Below are 7,446 nucleotides of genomic sequence, written 5' to 3'. Positions count from 1 at the left end.
GGAGAGGCTCCTACTGACAGAATTTCATTAATACTAGTGGACCCATTGCGCCAAATGGCACAAAGACCTGCTGATTACATGTTAGCGACGAAAAGAAATTCATGGTTTAGTCGATTTTGTTACGGGCAAGCACATATGGCAACAAATTTAATCTCTCTTAGTTGAGGAAAGCGGGGGCTTGCTATCTACAATAGATGTATATACACATAAACCACTGTGCCCAGTTCTTAATAAGAGTGGTCAATTACATCATATAGTAATTTGGATATAATAGAAGAGATAGAATACGATAACACAGACGAAAATCGACAAGACTAATTTAACAAAAAGTGTCTTTCCCTGTAAACATAAAATGGTTGAAAGTTATTCATCTTGTTCATGAGCCCTTTCTTCACTGGTCACTGGCGTGGGTGTTATCCCATGCTTCCGTGAAACAATGCTCTCCTTTGGACATGTAACATAAGAACCATCTGCTAAAAAAACAAAAGATTAATGCATTTTCCTGACTACATGTGTTAAACCATCAAAGTAAACAATTCTGGATTTGTATGGGTACAAGCATAGAAGAAATAAAACTCCACATTCATCATGGCTTAGTTGCATCGTTGCACACTATTGCATTAATAACCATATACACAGCTTCACCCGCAAAAAAAACATATACACAGTTCTTATCCCATTCACGAATTTTCTTAAGAGCCACATCGTAATTCAATCACATTTTTATATCCTGCTTCGAATCATGCTACTATAAATAACAAAGGGGACATCTCCTAGCAAGAATATCAATACATGTATAGAAATTAAAGTAACAAATGTAGATATGGCCATGGACAAATCAGTGACATATCTTCATCCCGGAGTGCACTCTATGTATAGCCATATACGCATTTTCATTTCCAGGGTACATCATAGATATATGAAAATAAATTGTAATGCATATTTTGTTGGCATCACATACTTGGACATGATACTCAGTCTTTGGTAATTCTAAATCTCTTACCATAGCATCCAGTATAATTCTACAAGGAACTTTGAGTACTGCTAGAGCACTCTATGGTTTTCAATGACACGAGATAATAGTTTTATTTAGTTTCTAATAGCACAGAAGCACTATCGACCAACTAAAAGCCTATTGCACATTGCACTGATCTTGCATAGCTAAGCAGGAAGAAAACAACAGAAATCAAGACTGGAGGGGGGAGAAAGATTGGACGAAGAGGCCATACCTGTGATGATTCCTCTACTCCATATGGAAGCCATCATCGTACGCCGCCGCTTCCATGAGCCACCAGGGAAAGAGGAGGCGTGCGTATGTGAGCCGGCCAAATCCGGCTGATGCTTCCATGGAGACTCGAATTATCACACACTGCTGAGTTTAATGTAAGAAAAAAACTTCTAAGCTAAATAGGTGTAATGCTCCCTGAGATAAGATATGTAGCTACATTCTATCTGCAGACCACTGCCTTGATTCCTGAATCACATTAATCAAGATGATAGTGCCAGCAGAAAACTACTAATGTTAATCACTTGAAGATAGGACAGAAGAATAATTTATCTCTTGGCAAGTTTGAAAAATACAGTATGCCAAGATCATGTACCTCGATCAAGGGCTCTGATATGTTAACATTAAGCTGATTGCTTGAATTTAGCAACACACAGTACTGGGAGATACATCCAGTGCATGATCAACACATTTCAAAGTATATTTAACTAAATATATGAGGGCTCTATGAAAGGCTCCCACATAACCTACACACATATAAATTGTTATCCCTTTACCATAAAAAACATGATACATCGGACAGCAAGGAAGCATAACTTTACCTTGTCGATGTTGTTGTAATTTATCAGAAAGTCAACAAAAGCAGAAACTTCAATCTCAATGCCCATTTGACAAAATTGCAGTGACGAGTTCTTCACCAAGATCTCTATAACAGGCCCATGACTGCTCCACTGTCAAGAAAGCATTACCAGAAACCAGAATTAGCCAAATGTTGAATCTGAAAAAGAGGATATGCCAATCAATATATTTGAGTACCAAAAAAAGGACATGTAGACATAAAACAACTGTTGTCTGATCAATTAAAAAATGGATGATTTTTTTGTTAGGTACAAGTAAACTTAAAAGTCATCTTACAGATTTAGTTGCAAGGTTGATCAAGCAAAGCGAATGATCCATTACTGCTGAAGGTACATAATAGTGTTTGGATGGCACCAGCTAATGTTTCATTCTATGATATTTTTTACATTATTCAGCTCGCTTCAATACTTCATAGTGCTCCTTTCTTAAAAGCAATATATCTTCATTTCAACATTACCATAGAAAATATCCTATCAAAACATGCTCGGCACATATCAGAAACCACACATATATCTTTATTTGATCATGGAAAAAGATAAAACACACATGAGCATGTAGTTAAGTGAGTTATATAGATGTGAACATATCAAATACTTGTTTTCATGAATATATTGAAGTATCACAGTCCTATACTTTCTTTTGCTGGAAATCACAGTCCTATACTAAAAGGCTGATCTACAAATAAGTAAATAAATTATTTCTTTCTTATACATCATATCAATGTACAGAATCCCAGCCTGAATAAAAATTCTCAGATATGTGCATTGATCTTTTTTGCTGTTATTATCCTAGTAGGAGGCCTCTATCTCATCTTTTACTGTTCGTTTATACTTCAAAGTAAAATACTCGACATTGATCTTCACATATATATATACATGTCAATAATTATTTTTGGTCGAAAGTAGCATAATCTAAATGGTTGTTGGGTTATTCCGCTGGATTCGTATAATTTAGGTGATGACATACAGTCAAATATCATAAACTATGTACTATCATATTCACATTTATATTTTGCTAATGGCCACTACAAAAAACAAATTGTAACTCGCTAGTCTAAGCGATGTTGGTTCTTTTGTAGACATCTCTACCTTTTACATGGTTGTCCTTCATCTGTTCTGATTAAAACTGAACAAGATTGCTTTCTCCTTGTCATACTGAAGCTCGTCCATTCATTTTTTTCCAAGCTAAAGATAACCTGCAAATAAGAAACAACAGACAACTACAGAATCTGTTAGATCCCAAATTAGTTAATCAAATTTTAAAAGATCGGCAACTACCAATGTGACACTAATTTACTGTCAGGCAGGTTACATTCAACGAAAATGAATCTGGCCTTTAGTTGCTGGCCACATGGGGGTCGCTGGCCTCATGGGGCACAACTTTTGCGATTCCTGTGCTTAAACCCTGTCTGCAACCAGCAGCCATAGCCTGGAGGATCCATGACTCGTCTCCGCCTTTTTGGCCTACGCATGTCGAGGGTGGAGAAGACTGAGAAGCAAGTGATATTAAATCCCTCTATCCATGAAGCATATCAACATACACATCACAATGGGTAGGGATAATGAATAGAAAACTACAAAAGCTAAAACAAATTGTAAAATTTCATATGGGATACCACATGCATCGAACTGCAAATAGCAAGAAATCAAAGCAGAACCCGCCTCCTAGAGAAGAGCTTCAATAAACTTAAACTGTCATTCTATCAACTAATCTATACAGACGAGAACCTTCCGAAATGTCAGCCTCTCAGCCAAGACCCTGATGATATTCAGACCTTCACCAAAAGGAAGTAACTTCATCAGTCGTGACCTATGACACATATATTTCAAAATCAAAACCAAAAGAAGTAACTTCATGAGTTGTGACCTATGAGCAAGTATATATCTGAATAGCAGCTGAAAAGAAGACAATCTCTGAAGGTTCTTGCCATATGTATGTCGGCTAGACATCTTTGCTTCAAGCAAATCTTTTAGTGCTTTTATGTTTATGCATCTCAAATTCTTTCCATTTGCATCCCTTCTTCTGCTAGTTAATACAAACACCTAACTAAAATACATTTGGAAAGGTCTAGAGAGATCTCAGGAGAAATTCAATGATATTAGCAAAAATTTATGCATAGAGGAGGCACCTGTTTGTCACATGCAATTCTTATTACATCCAGTCCTTCATCCAGCACAGCAAGATGGATCCATATCCATAATTGGCATTGTAATGAACTGCGGTTTCTTTCAAAAACTTAGTCTGAGAATTGGACAAATACGCTTCTGTGTACAACAGAAAGAGTGGGGGCATCGAGTTACCACGGCCTCCAAAACTGGTATAACAACGGAAACAAGAATACACATCCTGCTCACACGCATACACAAAATATAAGCAGCACGAGAAAGAACAACACACAACGCCCGACCATATCCGGAACATTTAAACGATCAGCATGACATACAGATATTTAAAAGATCACCAAGGCAGACATGACACAGAAGATACTTAAAGTATAACACACACATGTAGTAGAAAGGAAAGAAGAAAACCTTGATGAGTCGAACGACGCAGCGACAGAAGAGATCGTACAACCTGCGAAATACACAAAAAAAAACAACCGGTCAGAGCACAACGACACATAGGCATGCAATGAAAACTCGCCGATCACAAAAGCAACAGAACGGCCTATTTACCCGAGGCAGCAAGCAGAAGCACGCTGGTTAAGCAGCAGGACGGACGATAAGAAGAAGCGCCAGCGACAGGAGAAGTAGGCTGAATCGTAGAACAAGCTTCAGCCCACACGCATTTCATCAAACATTCTATAGGCAAGCACAAGAGGAGTGTACTAACCTCAATGAGAAGGAGAGACGGACCCAGGGCTCGACGCAAGCGACAACAGGAAACCGTACCAAACTGCGCATGAACGAAACGAAGGCAAACATGCGAAATTAGCAGGACGAATCCAAAATAGCGGCGAAGAACATCCGAACGAGAGAAGGACGAACCTCAACCAGCGGCAACCATCGAGCAGAGGAGGCCCGTCAGAACAGAGCATGGGGCTGCCGCATCTCGGCCACCATGTGGCACGCCGAGGCAAAACATCCCGGTCCATCTCTCCTTTCCCGTCACAATTTCATTCATCTTTTAGAAGACTAACATGATTAGCACATCAACCGAGAAAATAAGAGGAACGATGAACATCACATGGAAAAAACAAGAATGATAAACATCACCTGAATAGGAGACGAGGTAGATCGATTGGCCTATTTGTCCTCGGCTGCCAGCAGCGTGGTCGGAGGGCGATTCTTCTCCTCTTCCATCTCGTTCTCCTCCCAGCCGGCAGCGGCGGCCCGGAGATCTTCGTCGACCACGCGCACGGCGCGGAACCGCTTGTCGTGGTGGGAGGCGGCGGGGCCATGGCAGCCGCCTGGACGAGGCCCTTGGCTCGGTCGCGGGACTCGCTGAAGGCGTCGAGGCAGCGGTGGAGGTCCACGAGCGCGCGGAACAGCTCGTTGTGGCGGGAGGCGGCGGGGCCGAGGCCGGCGGCGGCCACCTGGACGAGGCCCTCGGCTCGGTCGCAGGACTCGCTGAAGCGTCGACGCAGCAGTGGTGGTCCGTGAGCGCCACCGTGCACCCGGGCTCGCCGACGGCGACGGCCGCGGAGTCGACCATGGCGTCATAGGCGCCAGTCCATCTCTCTGTCCAAGTGCAGATGGAGGTGAGGCACGCACGATGCATCGAGTAGCTGCAGTCCATCTTCTCTCTCCAACTGCAAATGCAGACGAGACGCAACACCGCGCACGGGAAAGGCATACACGCGCACTAGACACAGAAGTACTAGCAGCCGACGAGCGGGACCAGAGCAGCGGCGGCCCACCCGTCATCGAGCTAGTACAAATGCGTATGCATAATCCGGGTGCACATGTGTCGACCCACCACTCTGCAGCTGACGCGGGACACAGCAACTCCCCACGACGCAGGACGCGGGAAGCGCGTGAGGAGCGCTGCGCCAGGCGCGGTTGACCGAGGTAACCAGAAAATACGCTATATACGAGAAATGAGCCACCGCAGCTGATGAGCGGGACCGGGGCAGCACTGGCCCACCCGTCATGAAGACAGCACAAGCGCGGGTGCAAAAGGCGGGTGCACATGTGCCGGCTAACCCTTCCGCGGCTCCCCCGCAACACAAAGCGCGCCCACGCGGCGCGGCAGGTTAGGCTGCGCATGCACCCAGAAAAAGACCACCCAGCCTATCGGATCGCTCTCGAGCCCACAGGTCATTGGCCGCGCCAAAACGACCGCGCGGTGAAAACGGCAGAGGTTGAATCACAGCGACGATCCAACGGCAGGCAACAAAGAAAAGACCACGTTGACCGGCCATCGAAGGAAGCGATCGAGGAAGCATCCTGGAGCCGAGTTGCCCAACCTCATTACTGGTTTAAATGAGGTTACATGTTATAGTGAGGTCTCTTAGAGCATCTCCACATCCCACCGACTCGCAAAAGTGTTTGCAGTTCGCGGAAAAACGGCTTTGCGGGCCGGCGCGGACGGCCGCAGAGGCAAACCCAGCAAAACAGACCCTTATAAAATGATATTCGCGGAATATATTTTTTTACGGGTCGACTTTGCAGGGTCTGCTCTTGCGCCGCCGCCGCCGCCGCAAATATGAATACCACAATAAAAAAAAACAATCATCCACACTACAAAATAATTATTTAGAAAAAATATCAATACCAACACAATACAACAATCATCCACATTACAAATAATTATTCAAATCACCGGAGCAAACTAAATGATGCAATATAAAATTTGTCCCGAATACAAACAACACATGAATTAAATAAAAATGAATAAAAATGAGTATGTTACTGTCCAGCCCTTTGCCAATAGTGCTCAATGAGATCGTCCTGAAGCTGAAAGTGGGTGTTTGCATTTTCAATCTCCTTGTATGTCTGAAAAAAAGCTCTAATGCAGTTTGGGTCTCTAGTTACACGGCTACCCACATCGTCGTAGAAGAACTCCAAGCTCAAGTCTCTCTCATCTTCGAGAATCATATTGTGAAGGATAACACAACATGCCATGATGTTTTTCAAGGTCTGTTTGTCCCAAAAACGAGCAGGACCACGAACAATGGCAAACCTAGATTGCAAAACCCCGAATGCTCTTTCAATTTCTTTTCGGGTTGCCTCTTGCACCCTTGCGGATTCACATTGTTTTATAGTTTTGGGTTCTTTGATGCTCTTGACAAATGTGCACCAAGGAGGGTATATACCATCTGCAACATAGTATCCTTCTATGTATTCATGCCCATTGATAGTGTAGTTGCAAGCAGGAGCATCACCATTAGCAAGTCTAGCAAACAAATGAGACCGTTGCAGCACATTGATATCATTAAGAGTGCCCGGCATACCAAAAAAGCAATGCCAAATTCATAAATCCTCGGATGCTATAGCCTCTAGCATAATTGTTGCATCACGAGACTTGCCACAATACATTCCCTGCCATGCCTTCGGGCAATTTTTCCAAGTCCAATGCATACAATCAATGCTACCTAGCAGGCGAGGCCAATCTCTCCTTTCATTAGATGCCATCAATTT

General features: G+C 43.2%; 1 long non-coding RNA gene across 16 annotated transcripts; it reads right to left on the bottom strand.

The window, feature by feature from the left end:
• Positions 1–201: 201 nt before the first annotated feature.
• Positions 202–5,611, bottom strand: LOC119308104. Of its 16 annotated transcripts, none has more exons than XR_005149842.1 (8): positions 5,080–5,611; positions 4,852–4,987; positions 4,697–4,759; positions 4,540–4,618; positions 3,176–4,438; positions 2,953–3,059; positions 1,230–1,956; positions 202–470 (listed from the first exon to the last, which is right to left on the bottom strand). It is a non-coding gene; the product is annotated as an uncharacterized LOC119308104 (long non-coding RNA). The 16 variants fall into 16 exon arrangements; XR_005149832.1 differs by having other exon boundaries at positions 1,230–1,474; positions 1,602–1,956; positions 2,953–4,438; positions 5,080–5,609; XR_005149839.1 differs by having other exon boundaries at positions 1,230–1,372; positions 1,602–1,956; positions 2,953–4,438; positions 5,080–5,609.
• Between the last annotated feature and the right edge of the window lie 1,835 nt (positions 5,612–7,446).

This window comes from Triticum dicoccoides, chromosome 5B (genome assembly GCF_002162155.2).
Source record: "Triticum dicoccoides isolate Atlit2015 ecotype Zavitan chromosome 5B, WEW_v2.0, whole genome shotgun sequence".
Lineage (NCBI taxonomy): Eukaryota > Viridiplantae > Streptophyta > Magnoliopsida > Poales > Poaceae > Triticum > Triticum dicoccoides.
This window is presented reverse-complemented; position numbering and strand designations above follow the sequence as displayed.